This window comes from Mobula birostris, chromosome 2 (genome assembly GCF_030028105.1).
Source record: "Mobula birostris isolate sMobBir1 chromosome 2, sMobBir1.hap1, whole genome shotgun sequence".
NCBI classification, from domain to species: Eukaryota; Metazoa; Chordata; class Chondrichthyes; order Myliobatiformes; family Myliobatidae; genus Mobula; species Mobula birostris.
This window is the reverse complement of record NC_092371.1, coordinates 85,834,871-85,858,965: the sequence shown is the minus strand read 5'-3', so window position 1 is coordinate 85,858,965 and position 24,095 is coordinate 85,834,871. Positions and strand designations below refer to the sequence as shown.

The 24,095-nt window shown below is 40.1% G+C and overlaps 1 protein-coding gene across 2 annotated transcripts in view; it reads left to right on the top strand.

Moving 5' to 3' along the window:
• Positions 1–10,159: 10,159 nt before the first annotated feature.
• The window catches only part of LOC140188243 (death-inducer obliterator 1-like), a 105,397-nt gene continuing 91,461 nt past the window's right edge, over positions 10,160–24,095 (top strand). For both annotated transcript variants that reach the window (XM_072244347.1, XM_072244339.1), the window contains exon 1: positions 10,160–10,347. The gene's annotated coding sequence lies outside the window, so the exon portion shown is untranslated. The remainder of the gene's footprint in view (positions 10,348–24,095) is intronic.

The following is a 24,095-nucleotide window of genomic DNA, read 5'->3' as shown; positions in this document are numbered from 1 at the left end:
AACCTACGAATAAAATTTCTCAAGTGTGTAGCCAATTCCCTTCTGAAAGCTTCAATTGACCCTTTTTTCTGTTACTCTTACAGACGGTGAGTTCAGGATCATTGTCCTTTTTTAGGAAAATATTTCCCGAGAGTAATTTTTAATAGGTAACAAGTAATTCCATCTCAGGGCAATCTAAATGACCTGAGCTAATTAAAGTACTTTTATTTATTGAGATGCAGCATGAAGTAGGCCCTCTGCCCTACAAACCCCAATTTAACCATCGCCTAACCACAGGACATTTTACAATGACTGATTAACCTATCAGCTGGTACATCTTTAGACTGCTTTCTCAAATGGATGTAAATTTGTTTTTGATTGTAAAGCTAAATTTAGATTTGTTTTCTCAGATGGATGTAAATGGATGGAAAGCAAAGAATGTCTCCATTATATTTTAAAGGAAGATAAAGACCTAGGATTGGGTGTTTAAAAATTGAATTGTAGTACTTGAGGGTCTCATTAACACATAGTTACGAACTGAAAACCAGTTAAAACCGAGCAAGGGATCAGAAATAGGGGACCATAATGCTGGGAACTACTATGCTACATGCTGGAAGGGGATTTGAAAATAAGACAAAAATGTTGAAATTAATTACATGACAGAAAATTTCACGTCATATGTCAGTGAGAATAAAACTGAGTGTCATTCTGAAGCCAAAACAAGATTATTTATTTTTAGAGAGATGCAGCGCAGAACAGTCTGTCTCACCGAGCAACGCTGCTCAGCAACCCACCAATTTAACCCTAGCCTAATCACAGGATAATTTACAAGTCATTTTATAATTAACCTACTAACTAAAATGTCTTTGGAATGTGGGAGGAAACTATAGAGCACCCAAAGAAAACTCACGCATTCATGGGAAGTAATGTTAAAACTTTTTACAGCGGCGGAATTGAACTCCAAACTCCGGCCCAAGCTGTAACTGCCTGGTGCTAACTGCTACGCAGCCATGGCAACCCAAACCTACTAAATGTAAGTTTGAAAGTGGTCAATTTAATTTTTGATTACCTTATACACAAGTGGATAGCCACATATTCTGCGGTTATGACCCCCAGGTTTAGGTTCTCAGCGTTTACTTTTTTAAATTCGAGGAATTTCAAATATCTAATTGAAATCGTACCTCTTTTTAAACTCCAGGGATTATTCCCTTTATTGGATGATCTTAAATATAAATGAGTCTTCATGATAGCTGTTTAAATACTTTTGTTTTAGGAAAAGTATAGAATATTTTGTTTGGTGTCAATGCTTTCCGATAGAATAATGTAGTTTATGCCTTCGCTAATTACTGACTGTACTCAGGCTAATGAGCCCATGTCTAGCACAAAACAGCCAGGGAAAGACCAAAAGATACAGAAGCAGAAGTAGGCCATAGTAATTTTGATTATATGAATCCTTTAATCGTATTACAATTTCTAAATATTTGCTTTTGAGAAGTGCTTCTGTATGTTGAGTACATCAAGCACAATGATGTAAAGGTCCTCTATTATATGGCAGCTTCTTTCCTTCAGAAGTTATTAGTGTTTACCATATTCTTATATTTTCTGAAAACTTAGAAGTAGGTGGACTAGTTTATGAGTCTACTCTGGCTCTCAAAGTAGTTCCATTCCCCCTCCTTAGTTTCCTGTAAAGTGGACTGCCGTACGTCTATTAACTTTGTTCTCTTATTGCCCATCAATGCGAGGGCATTCTGCAGTAGCCAGTTCACCCAACAGCACAGGGGGAAGCTCCAAAACAGCTTTTTCCGCCAGGCCATCGGAGTGATTAATTCATGCTGACACAATTGCATTTTGAAGCTATATTGACTTGTTGTATATCTTACTGTACATACTATTTATTACAAATTACTCTAATTTGCACATTCTGACAGAGATGTAGCGTAAAGATTTTTGCTCCTCATATATGTGAAGGACGCAAGGAGATCGGTCCCAACGGTCGACCGAGAAGGGAGCCGAGCCGAGAGTGTGTGCTCCTCTCTGTGGAAGAGGGGAGTATCATCTTACTTTGTGTCGACAGTATTGTTTGAATTGCTTGAACGGGAGTTTTGAAGTCTGTTGTGTTGGGAACCAAAGAGCAAAAGAGAGTGGGGAAGGAGCGGAAATTCCTAGTAGGGGGTCGTGCGGGTTAGGTAATGGCGGAAAAGGCGAGGGGGGGGGGATTGAGGGGAAAGAGAGTGGAGAAGGAACGGGATAGGGATTTGGGATCAGAGGTAGGCAGCTGGGGAGAAATGTATTATTGTAAAGGGAATGAGGAGATAGTGAGGAGATGGAAACCGAGGCAAAGGGAATAAAAGAATAAGAAATGACAGTGGAGAGAGCTTTGAAAGTGAGGAAGATAAACAAGTTCAGAGACAAGGTGTTGTCATAAATATGTTTAATGAGAAGGCGCAAGGAAACATTAAGAAAATTAACCGGTTTGTGCTAGCAACAACTCTGGCAAATTAGATAGGGGAAATAGTATTTGTAAAAGTGCAAAAGTACTGAATGATTGCAACCTATTGGTAAAATGTGCGAATGAGGACCAACTTGAGAAAGCACTGAAGCTAAAAGATGGAAATGCAAGGTGGAATACTCAAGGAGGGTGGAGGCACAAAATGGCAATGGATGTTGGGGTGATCAGGAATATGGAAAGTGCGGAACATGAGTGCAACCAAAATGCTGCAGTTGTGGAGGAGCTTATAATGTGGCATATAGTGGATGTGAGGTTATGAGACGGGAGAGTAAAGTTCAAGAAGTAAGAGTGAAAAGAAAGATCACTTATGCAGAAGCTGTAAAACTGTCAAGAGAACAGAATAATGCTCCTAATGAACAAGGAGCAATAGGGATGCGAGAGTTGCAACAAAGAACAAATGATAGGATTTATGTAGACAAAAAGGCCCTAGTAACATTCATTGCAGGAGTGATTAATAGTACGGCTGAGGTAAAGTCAAAAAGTGATAAAATTCAGCTGGTGGTCAAAGCAGAGTGAACTATTTAGGGTTAGTAGGACTGACATGGGAGGAAGTGAGAGAGAATCTCACTAATCAGTCAAGCCAGGAAGTGTCATGAGTTGGTTAATACTAATTGTGATTATTTTGCAATGGAATGCAAGAAGCTTACTGGCCAATAGCCAGGAATTCAAGCACTCTCTTAAAGAAATGGTTGTAAAACCTGATGTAGTATGTATTCTTGGTTGAAACCAACTTTAGACTTTGTGGTGTATGAGTATACAATGATAAGGAAAGATAGAATTCTAGGGGGAGGAGGGGGTTGTGCAATGTTAGTCAAACAAGGTATATCATATAGGATATTAGAAACAGGAGATGATCAGGAATACATAGTGGTGGAAGTGTGGGAGAGAGGGGAGGAAGTGGTTATAATTAACTACTACAAACCATGTAAAAGGTTGGACTTGGACAGCCTATTAAGGATACAAGGACAAAACAGACATAAAGTAGTATGGTGTGCAGATTTCAATGCTCATAGCACAATATAGGGGGATACGATTACAGATTCAAATAGGAAGGTAATTGAAGATTTGATGGAAGAAAGGGATTTGGTGGTGCATGAATGATGGTAGAGGAACAAGGATAAACTTGACAACAGGAACTGAGTCAGTATTAGATATTATGTTAGTGTCTAATACGTTGGCTGGCATTAGTAACTGGGGAGTTTGGACTGCTTCAGCAGTAGGCAGCGATCACTACCCAGTTTTATGTTCAGTGGGTAAAAAAATTGAAGTAAGACCTGGTGGTGGAATCCCAAAGTGGGTGTTTGGAAAAGCAGATTGGGATAAGTTCCAGAAGTTGAGTGAAGAGGCATTGACAAAGATTGACATTTCTGGAAATATAGATGAATTAAACAGTCAGGTGACTTCAGCAATTATTATGCTAGCAGAAGAATCTATACCTAGGAGTAAAAATAGGATGAATAGAAAACTGGTACCATGGTGGACAGAGGAATGTTGTCAGGCTGTAAAAAGAACAGAAGTAGAGCATTCAGGCTAGTTAAAAGAACCCATAATATGCAGACAACAGGAATTCTGCAGATGCTGGAAATTCAAGCAACACACATCAAAGTTGCTGGTGAACGCAGCAGGCCAGGCAGCATCTGTAGGAAGAGGTGCAGTCAACGTTTCAGGCCGAGACCCTTCGTCAGGACTAACTGAAGGAAGAGTGTTCACCAGCAACTTTGATGTGTGTTGCCATAATATGCAGCATTTGATTCAATATAAGAAGGCACAGGCAGTGGTGAAAAGAACTGTACGTCAAGCTAAAAGGGCAAGTTGGAGGAGTTTTTGCACCAAAATAGGAAGAACAACACCTGTGGGAGAGGTATGGGGAATGATTAAGAGGATGGGGGGGGGGGTGGATAGAAGGGAATGGGAATATCTAGTAATGATATCTGAGGAGGAAACAGCAGTCACCAGTAGGGATAAAACTGAGATCATGGCCAAGTCGTTTGTACAGATACACAGTTCAGAAAATTTGAAGAAGGGAGAAGGGAAAGAACAATGAATTAACACCTAGGTGTGTTAAACAGGAGGGAAGAAACAGATGATATAATTGATGATCCATTTACATTGGCAGAAACGGTGAGAGCAATAAAGAGGTCGAGACCAACCTCCTCAGGGAAATATCTGATATGAGGAATGCTGGCAAGTTACCAGAGTGGTTTTAGGAAGGGAAGGAATTCCATGGACTCAGTGATAAGGTTAGAGACTGAAATAAGAAAGGCCCAGGCAAATAAAGAGTCAGTAGTTGCAGTGTTTTTTTGACATTGAAAAAGCCTATGATATGATGTGGAAAGAAGGATTGTTAATTAAACTGCACAAGATGGGAGTTGGTGGGAGAGTTTTTAATTGGATTAAAGATTTTTTGTTTGGTAGAAAAATTCAAGTTTGGATTGGATCAGAATTATCAAAACAGTACACAGTGGGGAAATGGCACACCTCAAGGTAGTGTGATTAGCCCATTACTTTTCATCATTATGATCAATGATATCTTCACAAAGGTACCAGTGGATATAGGTAGGTCACTGTCGGCGGATGATGGGGTCTTGTGGAAAAGAAGCAGGAACATGGAGTATATAGTCAGGAAACTACAAGGAGCAATTGATGAAGTGGTGGAGTGGGGTTATGATTGGAGATTTAGATTTTCAGTAGGAAAAAACTCAAACTATTTTTCACCAGGAAAAGAATTGAGGTAAGAAGTTAAGGATGTATGGAATTGAATTAGAAAGGGTTGGATCATTTAAATTTCTGCGAGTTATATTTGATTCATGATTAACATGGGCAGACTATATCAGGAAAGTTGAGAAATGTGAAAAAGTAATAAATGTGATGAGATGTTTGACTGGTAGGGAATGGGGAGCAAGTTGTTCAGCGTTGAAGAGAATGTATGTGGCTTTAGTAACATCTGTGTTGGACCATGGAAATATAGCATATGGATCAGCAGCTAGGTCTCTTATAAGGAAACTGGATGTGATTCAGTCTCAGGCTTTGAGAGTGTGCAGTAGGGCTTTTAAAACATCACCAGTATCAGCCCTACAATTAGAATGGGAGTAATGCCTTTGGAACTAAGAAGGATGCAATTGTTGGCAAACTACTGGGCTAATTTGCAGGGACATAATGATTCTCACCCTGCAAAAGGAGTGTTGCAGGAGTGCTGAGAAAATGGGAGGTTTCAGAGGGATAACTTTAGTCAGGTAGGGAATGATATTGCTAAAGAATGTGGAGTGTTTGATCTAAAGATAGGTCCTTCAGTAATTTATCCGATTGTAGCTCCGTGGAAGCTTGTATGGCCTGACATAGACTGACATTTGTTAGAGGTAAAAAGGAAAGGAAAATATAAAACTGATTTGGTAAGTGCATTTAACTGTCATGTGATGAAAAAATATAGTGATTATACTCAGATTTATACGGATGGTGCTAAGGAACCTGAAACAGGTGTGACAGGGTTTGGGGTAGCTATACCAGTAAAAGAAATTGGAATCAGCAGAAGAACCTCTAATAAATTCGGGGTGTATACAGTGGAGATGCTGGCAGCATTGGTTCCGTTGCGATGGGTGGAGAAAGCTAGACAAGTCGAAAAGTGATGATATGCTCAGATTCATCCTCAGTTCTAGCAAGTGTAAGGTCTTTTCACTCAAACAGTCGGTAAGATGTACCTTATGAAGTCCTTCAGTCAGTCACAAGAATTGCAAATCAGGGAGATCAGGTAAAATTTTTATGGGTTCCAGCACATGTAGGGCTGAAGGGGAATGAGAGGGTGGATGAGTTGGCAAAGAGGACATTAAAGAAAGAAAATATAGAAATGCACATTAATATCAGTAAAGCAGAGGTTAAGTCTGTAATCTGGGAAAAAAAATCAGCCAAATGTGGCAAGAAAGATGGGACAGGGAGAGGAAAGGGAGGCATTTATATCAAATACAAAAAAGTGTTGCAGGTACTATGGTAGGTAGTGGATACAGAAGAGAGGAGACTGTGTGGACTAGGTTAAGGCTGGGGAACTGTACGTTAAACAAAACATTGAAAATGATACAGAAATACCAGACAGGATTGCGTGAGGAATGTCAGGAAGAGGAGTCAGTAGAACATGTAGTTCTGAGTTGCAGGAAGTATGGGATACAGAGAGAGATGATAATCAATCTAAGGGAAATGGGGGTGCAGGAATTCACATTAAAAGGGTTGCTAGGCATAGGTGAGAGAGCACAGGTCAGGGTATTTGTAGCTTTCTAAAGGTGTACAGGGGTTTTTTATAGGATATGATGAATAAGCAGGAATAGGGTACTAGGATGGCCAAAGATGGGAGGATAAAATCTAGATTAGGGCATGTGTGTGTGAGTGATTGGGTGAAGGAATTTGGAATGTAAATCTATTATACTCTCCGGAGCAGAAGGTGGCGGTAATGCACCACTAAGCTGGGTGCCAACCACTGTAAAACAAGAAGAAGAACAACAACAACATAAGAAATAAAGTCGATTCAATTCAGTAGGTCATTGGAAAAACAGTGGAAACTTCACAGACTCAGCATAGTCACCAGAGCAGTGAATTAGCAATTCTCCCTACTGCGCTGTTGACTTTAGTCACTCAATTTCTCCAAACTAGATTCAATCACATGTAATCACCTAAATTAGAATCAATGTCTAAGCTCATTGCACTGACCCATATTTTTTCTCTATGGTTGCAAGCTGATCTGGTGCATATTTCCAACACTTATTGTTTCAGATTAGCAAAATACATAGTTTTGGGGTTTTAATTCTTGCCTATGCTAAACACATCTTTCATATCACTTTTCAGAGAAAAAGTCTAAGATGTTTTCAATCCAAGAGCAACAAGTTCAGCAAGCTGTAAGGTTGAGAAGGGACTGGGAACAAAAACAAAGCTCTTCAATACTTAAGATGATTTTTAAAGAGGTAAATGTTCTCATCTGAAAAGAATTCAAAATTGCAATGAATTCCCAAGTACGATGATGTAGATAAGGAAATCACAAACATATTCATTGCACAAATTTAATTTTTCTGATGTGGTGGTTGTATCTTCCGAAGGGTTCACACACTCAACTCTTTTTGTAAGTAGTAAGCAGAAAAAATATTTTCTAGTGTTTCTTAATTTTTCCTCAAATTTATGGTAATTTTAATAGACATTGAGCTAATCTTGTTCATCCAAAATTTGTGGGTATTCTGTGATACAGCAAAGATATGTTAGGCCAGTGATTCTGTTTTTTTTAAAAGCGAGTGTATAATATTGGCCTTAATTATTAAATGTTGCTATTTCCAGGTGTTCAAATTGTACCAATTATCTTTCTCATACCTAGACTTAATACATTCTTTCTGTTATGAAATTAGCTAGGTGAAAAATCAAGTTGGCAATTTCAACACAAGAAAATGTACGCAAATCTGGTTTAATCTTTCCTTTAATTTGATAGAATTTTCTCAGCATTATGCAAGAATCATTTATAGAAGCTAAGGGGATACTGAAAACTATTGTAGGTTCCATTTCTGTTACTTTATTTTTAATTTTTTTCATCATTGACACTTTATGAATGTGGTATTAACTCAAATAGTATGTTAATAGCTTCATATACTACAGTTAAACTATGTAACTGGAACGTTATTTGTAGTAGTTTGAAAGAGGCTAGGGTGGGGATTATGAAAAACACAGTTATCTTGTTGATTAATTTATGGTGATTACAATCCCTTCCCATTTTAATCTTAGTGGTGTATGTTAATTTTATTTTTATTATTGTCCAAAATGTTCCAAATGTTATTAATCAATGAGACTTCATGCGATAGTGTCAAAAAGTTATCAACAGATGACATTAGATTTTCCAGGTTGCAATCTTTGTAAAGCAAAGTTTTAATTGAATTATGTGTTGAAAATATACAACTTTCAACTTGTACAAAACAAATATTCTTCATTCATCATTGATAGATAAGTTCATCTGGTCTCAACACTTCATTAAGTTCTAGTAATCTATTGAATTTTTTTTCTAGAGCATCAGCAACAATAACCTGAGTGATTCAATTTCTAAGATAAATTAAATCCAGAATGTTTTCTAGCTTGTCCCTCTTTAGGATATTTATGATAAAGCATTTGAGTTTTATTCCTTGCTGGGTGTCAAACTGCAAAGAGAGAAACAGTTAAAATTTCAGATTAATGTTACAATGGGTGGCATGGTAGCAGAGCAGTTAGCACATCACTGTACAGTACTAGCAATCACCAATCAAGCTTTGATTCCTGCTGCTGTCTGCCTGGAATTTGTATGCTCTGCCTGCGAAATCTGGTCTTACTCTCAATTTCCAGAGATGTGGGGTTAGGTTTAGTGAATTGTGGGCATGCTACATTAGTGCTGAAAGCATGGTGACACTTGTGGGCTGAACTCAGAATATTTCACTATGTTTTGGTGTTTTGATACACATGTGACAAATAAACTGATTCTTTGGTGAATGAAGAATATCCTGTATAGAATCATCTTAAGCCTATCACCCCTAATGGGACCTAGGCTGCCAACATTAGATCACATGAGTCCTCCATCCTGGGCCGGTAGGGTGATCAACCCTGTGGCTTTCACCTGCCACACTTTACACGTCTTCTTGGCAAAGATCCTTCCTCTCCCAGGGATGGGGTCTTTGGAGCTTCTGTTGTGGTTTCTGTAGTTTTGGATTTTTTCAGGATGGAATTGCTAGCCCTGGCTGTGCCCAATTCTTCTCCTTGTGCACCTGGGCTTGGGGCTGTCCGTGGTGGAAGTCTGAATAGAATAGTAACAGTATTGAAGGAAAAAAAATTAAGACTTCCGCCAATGGATTCCTCCCATACGACTCAGACATATGGATTAGTAGGTTAATTGGTCACATGGGTGTAATTGGGCAGCATGGGTTTGTTTGAGCTTTTTCCTCAAGATTTTCCACATTGCTCAATCTATTGTGTTTGATTATCAGTTTCAGTCCATTTTTGGTGCTGCTAATAGTTATCTTTGCCTACTGGGTGGCAGGGTCAAGAATTCTGGTGTGTTTGTGGGGAAGTTTTGTCTCCCCATCATCAGGGAGGATGTACTGGAGCCTCAGGACCCATACCACCAGGTTCAGGAATAATGGTTGAAAGAAGTCTATAGTTGGGAGCTTAACATCAAAGGATATACTTTGTATCGAAAGTGCAGACAGGGAGGCATGGTTTTGTTGGTAAGAGGAGGTAAGAAACCGGTTAGACATAGAAGATTTGACGGATCTTATTGACTTGGATTTTCAGAAAGCATTGAACTTGCCTCATCAGTGGACTGTTCACATAACCTATGGCCACTTTCAAGGATTCTGCATCTCATGTTCTCGATATTTATTGTTCATTTATCATTATCGTTATTATTTATTTCTTTGTTTTTGTATTTGCACAGCTTAATTTGCTCTTTTACGGTCCTGTTGGGTGCGGTCTTTCATTGATTCTATTGTTCCTTGTAGTTACTGTGAATGCCCACAAGAAAACGAATCTCAGGTTTTATATGGTAACGTAAATGTACTTTGATAATACATTTACCTTTAACTTTATGCATATGCCGACTGATATCGTGTGCTGAGTATTTTCCGACGTGCCCTGTGCTTTGCTGTCAGGATATGTTCGAGCTGTTCTCGGGAACTCCCCCTTCCCAATGACGTATGGCGCCGTCAGGTCACGTGTGCTGCGTGTAATGGCGCCGACTGCCCGGCTGCGCTCGCTATTCGCCTTGGCCGCGTGTCGAAGGTGACCGTAGATCCGACTGGAGTTGCGGGCCGTCCTGGAGCAGAACAGGGAGGACGCAGGGTGTAGTGAAGCGGACGCTGGGAGCATTTTGAAATCGAGTAAGTAGTCGCCGGCCCATGGAACAGTTCGGCAGGCGCCTGGGCGCGTTATAGGCCGCGCGCAGGCCCGGCAGCAGCGCAATGTTAGTACGGCCCGAGCCATGGGCCTCGCTGATGGGTTCGGTGGGCATGGGATGTGTGGGTTACCGAGAGCTGTTTCTTCGTTATATTGATTGTTTGACGTAGGTAGACCGCGGCGTAGTCGGCACAAGGTTTTGATTAAGTTCCTCCTCCTCCACTGCTACGGTTTCACGGCCGCCTTATCTTAGTTTGATTCACCTATTATCATTGAATTCTTGTGTGAATAAAATTAAATACGCCCTCCTCGCAGATGGGAACGAGTTTCGGATTGTAGTGTGGAATGCTCTTGCGATTTTAGCAATAATTCGCCTTATTGGCTGATCAGTAAAAATTTTGTGGATGTCCATACTTCCTAGGGTTTAATTTTAACACAAGGAAATTTCCTTTTTGGAGTTGTACATAACTATTGGCGAAGGTTGCCGCCTGCCCGCCTGTATTTCACGAACCGCGCCTGTTTGGTGCATGTATAAAGAATACATTTAAAGTTTGGAACAAAACCCCAGGCGACATTTGCGGAGGGGATAGACAGTAACGAGAATTAAACTTCGTTCATCAGTAACCTTTAATCGGCCAAAGTGGAACTTTTATGGTATGAAGCAATTAACGTTCGAATTCAAAAATGTGTATTTATAGGTCAGAACTCAAATGATTAAGGAGATTTTTTTTTAAAGGACACAGACTTGCTTTGTTCTTGAATTTATTAGCATGTCAATTTCCTTTGCTTTGCGTTATATTCCGTGAGGCGAAACTTCACGGATCTGGAAAACGTATGGGATCGTGTGGTATAGTGATTGTTACTGCAGTAGTAATCAGGAAGTTCACTTTCAAATCTAGGCAGTGGAATAGACTTTTGTGCTTAGGTTAAATAAATTTGGGATAAAGCTTGTATCACTAGAACAAACTAATAACTAGATTGTCCTTAAGAGTGCATCAGAGTCATTGTATGAAAGCTTTCTATTAATGAAAGCTTCATTGTAACTTCAGAATAACAATGAGTCCTGATGAATGGTTTCGGCCCAAAACGTTGACTGTACTCTTTTCCATCGATGCTGCCTGGCCTGTTGAGTTCCTCCAGCATTTTGTGTGTGTTGTTTGTAGAATAACAACTGGTCACTTTTAATTGTCCATCCAAATAGTTGAATAAGCCACTCAGTTCAAGACAATTTGTGGCAATAAATTGTAGTTCTGCCAGTGATGATTGAGTAGGTATATTCAAGAAGTAAACATTCAATATTTGTAAAGTTAGCATATTTTAGCCATATCTAGCAGTGAAAATAATAATCAAATGATAACAATAAACAAGTAAATCAATTATATATAAAATTTTAAAAATGTGCAAAAACCAAAATACTGTATATTAATAAAAGTGAGGTAGTGTCTAAAGATTCAATGTCTATTTAGGAATCGGATGGCAGAGGGGAAGAAGCTGTTCCTGAATTGCTGAGTGTGTGCCTTCAGGCTTCTGTACCTCCTACCTGATGGTAATGGTGAGAAAAGGGCTGGAGGTCCTTAATAATGGACGCTGCCTTTCTGAGACACCACTCCCTAAAGATGTCCTGGGTACTTTGTAGGCTAGTACCCAAGATTGAGCTGACTAGATTTACAACCTTCTGCAGCTTCTGAGAGGCAGGATTTATAAATATTTGGAGAGGCATAATATGATTAGGAATAGTCAGCGTGGCTTTGTGAAAGGCAGGTTTTGCCTTACGAGCCTGATAGAATTTTTTTGAGGATGTGACGAAACACATTGATGAAGGTAGAGCAGTAGATGTAGTGTATATGGATTTCAGCAAGGCATTTGATAAGTACCCCATGCAAGGCTTATTGAGAAAGTAAGGAGGCATGGGATCCAAGGGGACATTGCTTTGTGGATCCAGAACTGGCTTGCTCACCGAAGACCAAGAGTGGTTGTAGATGGGTCATATTCTGCGTGAAGGTCGGTGACCAGTGTTATGCCTCGGGTCTGTTCTGGGACCGCTTCTGTCTGTGATTTTTATAAATGATCTGGATGAGGAAGTGGAGGGATGGGTTAGTTAAATTGCTAATGGCACAAATGTTGGGGGTGTTGTGGATAGTGTGGATGGCTGTCAGGTTACAGCGGGTCATTGATAGGATGCAAAACTGGGCTGAGAAGTGGCAGATGGAGTTCAACCCATATAAGTGTGAGCTGGTTCATTTTGGTAGGTCAACTATGATGGCAGAATATAGTATTAACGGTGAGACTCTTGGCATTGTGGAGGATCAGAGGGATCTTGGGGTCCGAGTCCATAGGACACTCAAAGCTGCTGCGCAGGTTGACTGGTTAAGAAGACATAAGGTGTATCGTCCTTCATCAACTGTGGGATTTGAGTTCAAGAGCCAAGAGGTTATGTAACAGCTATATAGGACCCTGACCAGACCTCATGGAGTTCTGTGCTCAGTTCTGGTTACCTCAGAATCGGGTTTATTATCACTGGCGTGTGATGTGAAATTTGTTAACTTAACAGCAGCAGTTCAATGCAATACATAATATAGGGAAAAAAAAACTACAAGTAGCATATGGAAACTATGGAAAGGGTGCAGAGGAGATTTACAAGGACGTTGCCTGGATTGGGGAGCATGCCTTATGAGAATAGATTGAGTGAACTTGGCCTTTTCTCCTTGGAGTGATGGAGGATGAGAGGTGAACTGATAGAGGTATATAAGATGATGAGAGGCATTAATCATGTGGATAGTCAGAAGCTTTTTCCCAGGGCTGAAATGGCTAGCACGAGAGGGCACAATTTTAAGATGCTTGGAAGTAGGCACAGAAGGTATGTCAGGGGTAAGCTTTTTTAGGCAGAGAGTGGTGAGTGCGTGGAATGGGCTGCCAGTGACGGTGGTGGAGGCGGATACAATAGGGTCTTTTAAGAGGCTCCTGGATAAGTAGGGAAGCATAAAACATAGAAAACCTACAGTACAATACAGGCCCTTCGGCCCACAAAGCTGTGCCGAACATGTCCTTACCTGAGAAATAACCTGGGGTTACCCATAGCCCTCTGCCTTTCTGAGCTCCATATACCAGGTATGTGGGGCTTAGAAAGGTAGAGGGCTATGGGTAACCTTAGGTAATTTCTAAAGTACGTACATGTTCTGCACAGCATTGTGCTGTAGGTTTTCTGTTTCTATGTCCAACAAGGGTAGACGTTGACACGAGGAATTCTGCAGATGCTGGAAATTCAAGCAACACACATCAAAGTTGCTGGTGAACGCAGCAGGCCTGGTAGCATCTCTACTAAGAGGTACAGTCGACATTTCAGGCCGAGACCCTTCATCAGGACTAATTGAAGGAAGAGCTAGTAAGAGATTTGGGAGGGGGAGATCCAAAATGATAGGAGAAGACAGGAGGGGGAGGGATGGAGCCAAGAGCTGGACAGGTGATTAGCAAAAGGGATATGAGAGGATTATGGGACAGGAGGCCCAGGGAGAAGGAAAAGGGGGAGGGGGGGAAAACCCAGAGGATGGGCAAGGGGTATAGTCAGAGGGAGAAAAAGGGTGGGGGGGGGAGAGAGAGAGAGAGAGAAAGAATGTGTGTATATAAATAAATAACGGATGGGGTACGAGGGGGAGGTGGGGCATTAGCGGAAGTTAGAGAAGTCAGTGTTCACAATGTTCATCGTGTAAATGTTGTACCACCTGACCAATATAAGTTGGTTTTGGGCAATTTCTACTGTTGTCTTTTATTCTTCACGTGGTAAGTTTCTGACCTTTAGTGTACCAGTGCTTGACTGTTGATTACATGATTCCCGATGGGTACCAACATTTAGGCAAGAACTTAGATTGATATTGTAGACTGGGAATTGATGTGTTGCTATTAGGCAGACATTTACAGTGGATTAAAGCAAAGTAATAGAAACACTTAATAGCTTGGGAAGTATTGTGTGAAGAAAAAGTAGAAACTTTTCAAGGTATTAACTCGAGAACACAACTTAGATTATTTAATTTCATCAATAATGAAGCAGGACTGGAGAATTCTCCAGTTCTGATGATCAGTCATTGATCTAAAATGTTAATTCTGTATCCCTGTCCACACAATGCTGCCTGACTTGAGTATTTTCAGCATTTTATATATCTGATTTCCAGGATCTGCATTTTTTTATTTTCAGCCACGTGCTTGTGAATATGGTTTTTGATTTCTAATACATTTTTTGGGAACTGGATATTTATACTAGTTAAAATTATTGTTTTTTGCTTCATCAGCCACTGCCTTCAGCTGCTTTGCTATTGCCCAGCAGGTAGATTTTGCTGTAGTTTCTCAGTATACCTTTCTGTACTCCTAATTAAACCAAAAACTGATTGAAGCCAGTCAATGCCTTGCTACATTGCTTTCTTATTAAAGTTTCCAGGTTTAGGGTACCACTGGTAGGTTTAACATTTATTACATATCCCTAATTGCACTTGAGGTGGTTGTAAACCATTGCAGTCTTTCTGACATAATGTAACGGGACTCTTGCCCACACCACAGACAATGTGTGGGTCCTGGATTGGCCTCCCCTTCACTCCAGTGATTGCACCACTACTTGGTAGGAAGATCTAAAATTTAGACACAAGTTGTCACTAAAGTAGGATGGATTGGAACCAGTTTACTATCACTGGCATATATTGTGAAATTTGTTTTGCGGCAACAATACATTGCATAATAATGCATAAGTTACAATAAGTATATATAAAAAAGAGAGAGCAAAAAGGAAGAAAGAACAGGTAGCGTTCATGGACCATTCAGATATCTGATGGCTGAGGGGAAGAAGCTGTTCCTGAAACATTAGTGTGGTATTGTAAAAATACAAGAAGTAGTGCTATTTTCATGCAAGTTGTGGGCTTGAGAGGGGCTTTTGGCGTAGCCAAGACAGGTACTGCAGTGTATGTACTGTAGATGGCATGCCCTACATCTATTGTGTGTGGTGGAGGGTAGTGAGAGGAATCTCAATCAAGTGGCTGTTTAGTCCCTGGATGAGATAGAGCTTCTTGCAATCATTGTTACTCACCTCTGGAATTCAGCTTCTTGGTCCATGAACAAGGCTGTGATGAAATGCCCTGGTGAAGCTCAAATTGTGCATTGGTAACAAGGTTAATTGGTGGGTAATTACTGCATTATCAATGACATTGTCCACTATTTAGCTGGTTATTGCAGAACATTTAGCAGACTGATCAGCTGTTAATTATCCTGTTTGGACATAGTGCTCTTTGGGTGAGCAGAGCATGGTTTCTACATTTTCAGATAAATTTCAGTGTTGTATTTGTATTGCAACAGCTCATCCAGAGGAGTGGCTAGTTCAGGAGACAGTTTCAGGCAGAAGCACTTATTTTCCGTCTGAACTGAGTTTCAGTGCTTCAATATTTGTTAAAGCTTGCCATGGACTGTATTCAAGATGAAGATGGGACACTTCCTTCCATTAGCTGTTTAATTATTCACCGTAGCAGGAGCTTTGATCAGATTTTTGGTTGAGTTGCTTTGCTCAGTCCATTAGCCAATTATTTTTACTCTGTAAGCATGGTTGCAGTTCTGTGCTGCAACTTCAGGAGGACATCTAATCTTCATTTTTTCCCCACATGATGTCATAGTATGGCTTTGTCCACTCCTGATTTGAACCAAGATTCTGTTGACAGTTTTGGTAGAATGGATATGCCATGCCATGAGCTCATAGATAGTGATGATGCCTATTGCTTAAAGCACCTTATGGATACTGATTTTGAGGGCTACGTCAATTGTTTCCATTTTACCCAATTGCTTCTACTAGTGCAATTGTGGACATGTGCATCTCTGTTGCTGTTAGATGGATGAAGACACCTTTGTAGGTTTATCCTTGTTAAATCATTCATAACCTGTCTCAGACCCAATTCAGCAGCTATATCCTTCAGGGCTCAGTGAGTTTTGGTGCTACCAAGTCATTCTTAGTGATTAACACTGGAGTTTCCCATCCAGAGTACTTTGTATGCTTTTGATGTTGTCAGTACATCTTCCAGGTCTTATTGATCATGTGAAGGATGTGATCTGGATGAGGTATCTTTACTTATGTTTATCTTGTTGCCATGGGACTGAATAGAACCTGGATTTGATGTTGAAGATTCTAAATGGTATTATCACAGTACACCAGCTATGTGGGGCTGTTCTGCCAGTGGTTGGATGGAAGAAACTCACCAGGTCAGGCATCATTTATGGAGAGAGAAACAGATTCAGATCAGATCAATGATGGGATAAGATGGGAGAAACCTGAGGAAATAAACTTGTATTAAACTGTGGAGAGCCAGATGTGAAAGTGAGAGTAGGGTGAAAGTAAATTTTTCAGTATTTGTGTGAGTGGAAGTTCAGGCAGTAGAATTATTGTTATGTAGTGTTTTGCCCTGCCTCATGTGGTTCATATCTGACTCTTCCCATTCTTGAGCTATATGTCTATCTGTAGAGATGTAGAGCAGTATCCACTTAAAGCCACAGATTTCCACAGCCATCTTTACTAGACTTCCACTAAAGCTGCTTCCTATAAAGATGGTATTACATTCTCTCACTTTCTCCAGTTCTGTTATGTCGCTTCAAATGAAGATTTTTTTTCTCAGCACTGTCTTTGATATCTTCCTTTTTCGTTAAGTTTTATCTTTACTGTTGTTGGTGGACGAAAGACCTATTTGTCACCTATGCTGTTGTCTCCTTTCAACTTGGCAGAGTAAGAGTATGTATCCCCTTGACACCAATAGCTTTCAATGAACTATTTCCGTAATTTCCACGACTTTCAGTGGGTTTCCACCGAGTTGTTCCCCTCCTCTTTCCCAAGAGCATTCCAAAGAGATCCCTCCCTTGCAATTCCTGCAGTGTTCTTCCATCTCCTCTGATCATTTCCCATCTGTTGGGCACTGCTGAAGATACAATATCTGCCTTTCCCAACCTTTCTCCTTCCCACTATCAGGGGAGCAAAGAGGTCTGTCCATGTGAAGGAGACGATCATACTTCATATATGTAGATGTAGAAGAGCTTGTGACAATTTCCACACCCTCCATTAACAGTGTATGTTCTGGCCTGGTTTAAAACTCCCCAATTTAGTCTTAATTAAATTCTGTAAGCCATTCTGTTCCTACTCTTCCAGTTGTAATCTTAGACATTTTTCTTTACTGTCTGGTATATCATCAGTTTTGCTAATAGAATCAGTTTTTTGTTGTTACTGACAAAAATCATGAAATGTAATGTTTTGTTGCAGCAATACATTGCATCCATAGCAAATTACTGTAAAAGTGCAAAAGAGGAATCGCGAGGTAGTGCTTGCATGTTCATGGACCATTCAGAAATTTGATGGTGGAGGAGAAGATGCTGTTCCTAAATGTATTAGGAATAAGGTAGAAACCCACTGAAAGTCATGGAAATTGCAGATATAGTTCATTGAAGGCTATTGGTGTCAAGGGGATCCATATTCTTACTCTGCCAAGTTGAAGGGAGACAAGAGCATGTTCCTAAATGTTTTAGAAACCGAGCCCTGTACCTACTCCCTGATGTTAATAATGAGAAATGGGCACATTGGGATGGTGAGGACCCTTAATGTTTGCCACCTTCAGGCACCACCTTTTGAAAGTGTCCTCGATGTTGGAAATCTTGTGCCTCCATTCCAGACGGTGATGCAACCAGTCAGAATGCTCTCCACAGTACCTCTGTGGATATATGCTACAGTCTCTGATGTACCCTCAAGCTCTGAATGAAGTACAGCGACTTGTGTGCCTTCTGCAAAGTGACTAAATATGCCACTTACATTTCCTTGAGAGAAGCTTAATGCAATCAAAACAAGTCGGTATGGTTTTGGGAAAGGAAAATTGTTTATAACTCTGCAAATTATTCGAGTATATAACAAGCAAAGTTGTAGAGGAGAGCTCAGAGATGTCTATTTGATTTTGCAGAAAGCATTTGAGAAAGGCACCACATAAACAGCAGGTGCACATATTAAAAACCCACAGTATCAAGGAATTTAGTAACCTGAATTAAAGTCTAATTGTAACATAGAAGTACAACATAGCTGGAACAAATGTTTGTTTTAAGACCAGATATTTTAATTAATGGTGTGTCCTAAGGATTGGTTAATGTGGGAAGATGTGAGGTCAAGTATGTCAGAAAGACGAATCAAAGACACTTCACCCTTGAGTCTTTCAGGGTCATCTGTTGCATCCAATCCTCTTAGTGTGGCTTCCTCTACTTCGGTGAGAGCCGATGCAGATGGGAGGACCACTTTGTTAAGTACCTTTTGTGTTGTTTGCTGCAAAAGGCGGAATCTCCCTGGGCCACCTATTCTCCTCTTGCCTGCCTAATGCCTCTCTGATGCCTCTCCTCCTTTCCTCCCGTGGTCCACACTCCTATCAGATTACTCCTTCAGCCCTTTACCTCTTACTTCATTCTCCTCCTCTACCTTTCCCCTCACCTGGCCACACCTGTCACTTTCCCCCATCATGTTCTGGATTCTACCCTTTCCTTTTCAGTCCTGATGAAGGTTCTCAATCCAAAACATGTTAACAGTGCTGATAGATGGCAGTTTGATCCTGAGTCTGCTGAGCTGTAATAGAGGATTCTTTCACAATCTATTCTTTGGTTTCTTTACTTTTGGAGCAGTTACAGAGGAAAATGACTCAACTAGTTTTCTTCTCCACCCATCTCAGACGGTCCTTCTGTTCTCTCCACCCTTTGCCCCATTTCTACAGTTGATATAAGCTAATAATTGTCTAAATGAGTTAAGTCTGATGCATCAGACAATCAGCATTCATCACTATGCAGGGTAGGCAACTATATAATGGATAATAAAAAAAGTTGCCAATTTAAAGAATGTTAAGTATAAATTAAACAATTGTTTGTAAAGGAATTTAGTTAAAACAGTTGTAGAACAGCACAGAAACTTCTAAGTTCTTCCTTCATTTTCCTAAACTCCAGGGAATAAAGTCCTAATCTATTCAAACTTCCCCTATAACTCAAGTTCTGGGGACATCCTTGCTAATTTTCTCTGCATTCTTTCAACCTTATTGACATTTTTCCTGTTGGTAGTTGACCAAAGCTGCACACAATACTCTAAATTATGTCTCAGCAGTGTTTTGTACACCTTCATTGGAGCATCCTAACTCTGGTCAATGCTCTGCTCTGTATTCCTCAGTCATGGTGTCATCCACAAATATGCTGATTAATGTTGCCACATTATTTTCAAAATCATTAATATTGTAGATGATAAACAACAGCATACACAGCACTGATCTCTGCGGTACACCACTAGTCACAGCTTCCAGTCAGAGAAAGCCATCTACTACTACTGTTTGGCTCCTCTCAATAAGCCAATGTTGCATCCAATTGTCTACTCATCCTGAATGGCAAAGGACATTAACTTTTGGGCCAGCCACCCATGCAGGACTTTGTCAAAGGCCTTGCTAAAGTTGACAGAGAATTCTGCTCTGGTTTTCCTTCAACCTTCTCGGTCACCTCTTCGAAGAACTCTATATGACTGATTAGGTATGGCCTACTGTACACAAAACCATGTTGACTACAACTAATTAGGCCCTGTCTATCCAATTACTTGGGGCACAAAGCTCGGAAAAAGCGACACAACAGACTTTTAACACCATAAATCAGCGAGTTTCTTTGTTATGTCTTCCCTCTCGCTGTGAAAAACGGGGTCACCTCTTTTTTCCTTATTAGCGAGAGAATGCCTTGGTATGTTGAATACCAGGTGAATGAGTTGTCTTTGGGGTACTGCAAGTCTGTCGTTATTGATGCTTTGCTGCACGCTTGTGCTTGGGGGGTGCTGATGCTTTTTTGCTGGTGGGGGCGGGGGGGGTCGTTGCTTTGCTGCTTATGCGTGGGGAAGTTGGGGGTGCTTTGGGGTTCTAATATTTAACTTCATTCTTTGGTGCACTCCTGTTTTCGTGGATGTTTGCGAAGAAAAAGAATTTCAGGATGTAAATTGTATACATTTCTCTGACATTAAATTTACTGATTGAATCTATATTTTATTCCTTAGAATACTTCATAATAATTTAAGCAGGACTGATGTTAGGCATCTCGAGGATCTTCAAAGGACTGTTATCGATAATCTGAGCCACAAGAACTGTTGATCTAAGCTTTGCTCTGCATTCAATGTTATTATCCTCTCAAAATTAATAAGCTTGGAGATCTTGGCTTCAATATCTCCTTGTGCAACTGGATCTTTACTTGTAGACCCCGGTCAGTTTGGATTGGCAACAATATCCTCCACAATCACCATCAAGGTTGTGTGCTTAGTACCCTGCTCTACTCACTTCATACTTCTGACAATTGCCGTATTTTAATTTGATGATCCGCTGTTGTGGGCAAAATTAAAGGTGTTGTTGAATCAGCATATATGAGGGCGAGTGAGAATCTGGCTGAATGGTGCCACAGCATAACTTCTCACTCATTGTCAGCAAAACTAAAGATGATTATTGACTACAGGTGGAGGAAGCAGCAGTCCACAAGCCAGTCCTCACTTTGAGATCAGAAGTGAAAGGAGTTAGCAACTTTAAGTTCTTGGTGTTATTTCAAAGGATTTATCCTGGATCCAATGGGTAACTGCCATTACAAAGAAGGCAAGGCAGGATCTCTACTTGCTTCTAAGTTTGCACAGATGGCATTGATGACCTGCTGATACTGAGATTGAGGTTGTTCTGGTGGCACCATTCGGACATATTCTCAATCTCTTTCATATACCGATTTGTCACCTACTTTCATTTGGCCTGCAATAGTGTGAAGGCGAGGAGGTGTATAGGAGTGAGGTAGATCAGCTGACTGAGTGGTGTCACAAGAATCTTGCACTTAATGTCATTAAGACCTGAGAATTGGTTGTGAACTTCAGGAAGGACAAGTCAAGGGACCACACATCAGTCATCATTGATGGATCAGCAGTGGAAAGGATGAGAAGTTCAAGCTGTCAACATCTCTGAAGATCTATCCTGGGCCCAGCATATTCAAGCAATTACAAAGAAGGCATGACAGTGACTATATTTCAGTAGAGTTTGAGGACACTTGGTATGTCACTAAAGACCCTTGCGAATTTCTACAGTTACACAGTGGAAAGCATCACCGTGTGGTATGGAGGGCACTGCAGGAGGTTATAAACTCAGCCAGCTCCATCGTAGGCACTAGCCTCTTCAGCATCGAGGACATCTTCAAAAGGCAATGTGGCATCTGTCATTAATGACCCTTATCACCCAGGATCTCTTCTCATTGCTACCATCAAGGTGGTGGTACAGGATCTTGAAGGCACTCAGTGTTTCAGGAATATCATCTTCCTCTCTACCATCAGGATTTTGAATGAACAATGAATTTATGGACACTATCTCAGTTTTTTCATCTTGTTTTTGCACTTAGTATTTTATTTGTGTGTGTGTGTGACACACACACACACACACACACACACACACACACACGCGCGCGCGCACGACTAGAAGGGCCTAGATGGCCTGTTTCTGTGCTGTAATTGTTATAATATTTGTAATTTTGTAGTTTTTATTATGTATTACACTGCACTAAAGCAGCAAATTTCACGACATATGTCAGTGATATTAAACCCGATTCTGATTCGGCATGTTATCTAAAAATTTGACAGTTCTATAGATGTGCAGTTAAGAGTATACTGACTGGTTCATCATGGCCTGGTATGCAAGCTCCAAAGCTCTTAAATGGTTAGGGGAGGGGGAAACTATAAAAAGCAGTGGATTCAGATCAGTCCTTCCAGGTATGCCCCCCCTGCCCCTCTATTAATAAGGAACACTGTCACAGGAAAGCAGCATCCATCATCAAGAAGCCCCACCTTCCAGACCATGCTCTCTTCTGTCTGCTACCATCAGAAAGGAGGTACAGGACTCTTGGATTCCACACCACCAGGGCTGGGGATAGTTATTTTCCCTGAACCATCAGACTCTGGAACCAGAGTGGATAACTTCACTCACCCCAACACTGAAATGATTCCACAACCATGGACTCACTTTCAAGAAGTCTACAACCCATGCTTTCAATATTTCTTTGTCCATTAATATATTTTCCTGTTTTGTATTTGCATAATGTAATTATCCTTTGCACGTTGGTTGTTTGTCTTTGCAGTTTTTCATTGATTCTGTTGTGTTGCTTTGTATTTACTGTGAATGCCCACAAGAAAATAAATCTGGGTTGTATATGGTGATATATGCTTTGATAATAAAGTTACTTTGAACAAGATGGTGTGAGTTAGGCCATTGACAGCAGAGCTTTGAATGCCTCAGCTTGTGGAGAATTATAAGGAAGTCTAGGTAAGAGTGTGTTTGAAATTTTGAATCTACATGTTTCAAAGGTTTGTGTTTAGATTCTGGCAGTGCATGAACTTTCTTAGTTGGAAATAGGCATTCTTGTAGTGGCGTTAATGCATGGCCTGGCGCTAATCTTGTAAAGTTCAAGATTTGCCAACAGTTTTGAGTTTTTTGCAAGGAGATTAAACACTTAGTGGCAAGAGCTGATAAAATATTCCGAAGAATGCCAAGTAGGGAGAAAACCTTTAAAATATTTGTAGCAATGAGATCCATATTTGCTGTTTGATGTTGCTTCTTTATGGCTAAAGCCATTTATTCTACCTTACTAAGTGTTTGGAAAGTTAGCACAATTTTCCCTTTTATTGTGAAGCAGTTACTCAGGTTGTGATTTTTAATTAACTGTGCCTTATTAATTAACAGGAATGTTATGAGTACTCTGCTGTATGTGTAGAGAAAACAAATTAAAGACCTTTGACTTGCAGTGAATGGATTTTGACCTAGTTTTTAAACAATATCTGGTGCTATTTCCCTCTTTTGGTTTTGATTTGTTAAAGTTTAATGGCATGTGTTTCTTATAGCACACCACTGCCTCTAAACCTCTTACCGTATTGAAAGGTTGCTTGGGTATGCTTGTCACATATGACTTATTTGTTCATCCCTGGTTGAAACTGCTAATATGATCTTGTATAGTGTTGGGATTGATAACCTAAACTAACTGAGAATGGACCAAAATGTGATGTGGATCCAGCCATTCATCTCTTCTTAAGACATGTATCCAAATATAAATTTCTCATGAAGGAGTTCCAGAAAGAGAATTGGCATATATTTAAAACTGGATGTTGAGAAGATCAAACCTTCCCTGTAATTCCTGCATTGGGTCATAATTTGCAGGTTTGGTACACATCTGTGGGAGTTTGTATTCCTCCTTTACATGTTAACCATACTATCTTAACCTATTAATGAACAAGGATGGTACTAATTTGTATTGAAATTTCCTCCCTCTTTTACTACTTTGTATTTCTCTTAGCCTCCATAGAGCTTGAAGCAGAGAATTGAATATATCTTGGAACTCCAGATATTCACATAGGGAGCAGATGCCATTCAATTCAATTAAATCATGGCTGCTTTCTCAGGACAATTGTCATACTCTTGCCTATCAAATGTTGAACTAACTATGCCTTAAAAATATTCAAAAACTTGGCTTGCAGTGCTCTTAGTGGAAGATGCTGTATTAGTATTTTCTGAACTTTGTTGGCATATTGGAGCATATGACATACTCTGAGATTAGAAACTACAAATAGGTGCGCTCAACTTTTCTTTGCATCTCTGTAGTTTATTGACTTTCTTGTCCAAATTGAAAACCTATCAATAAAAGCAAAATTTGTTCCATAAAAAAATGAAAC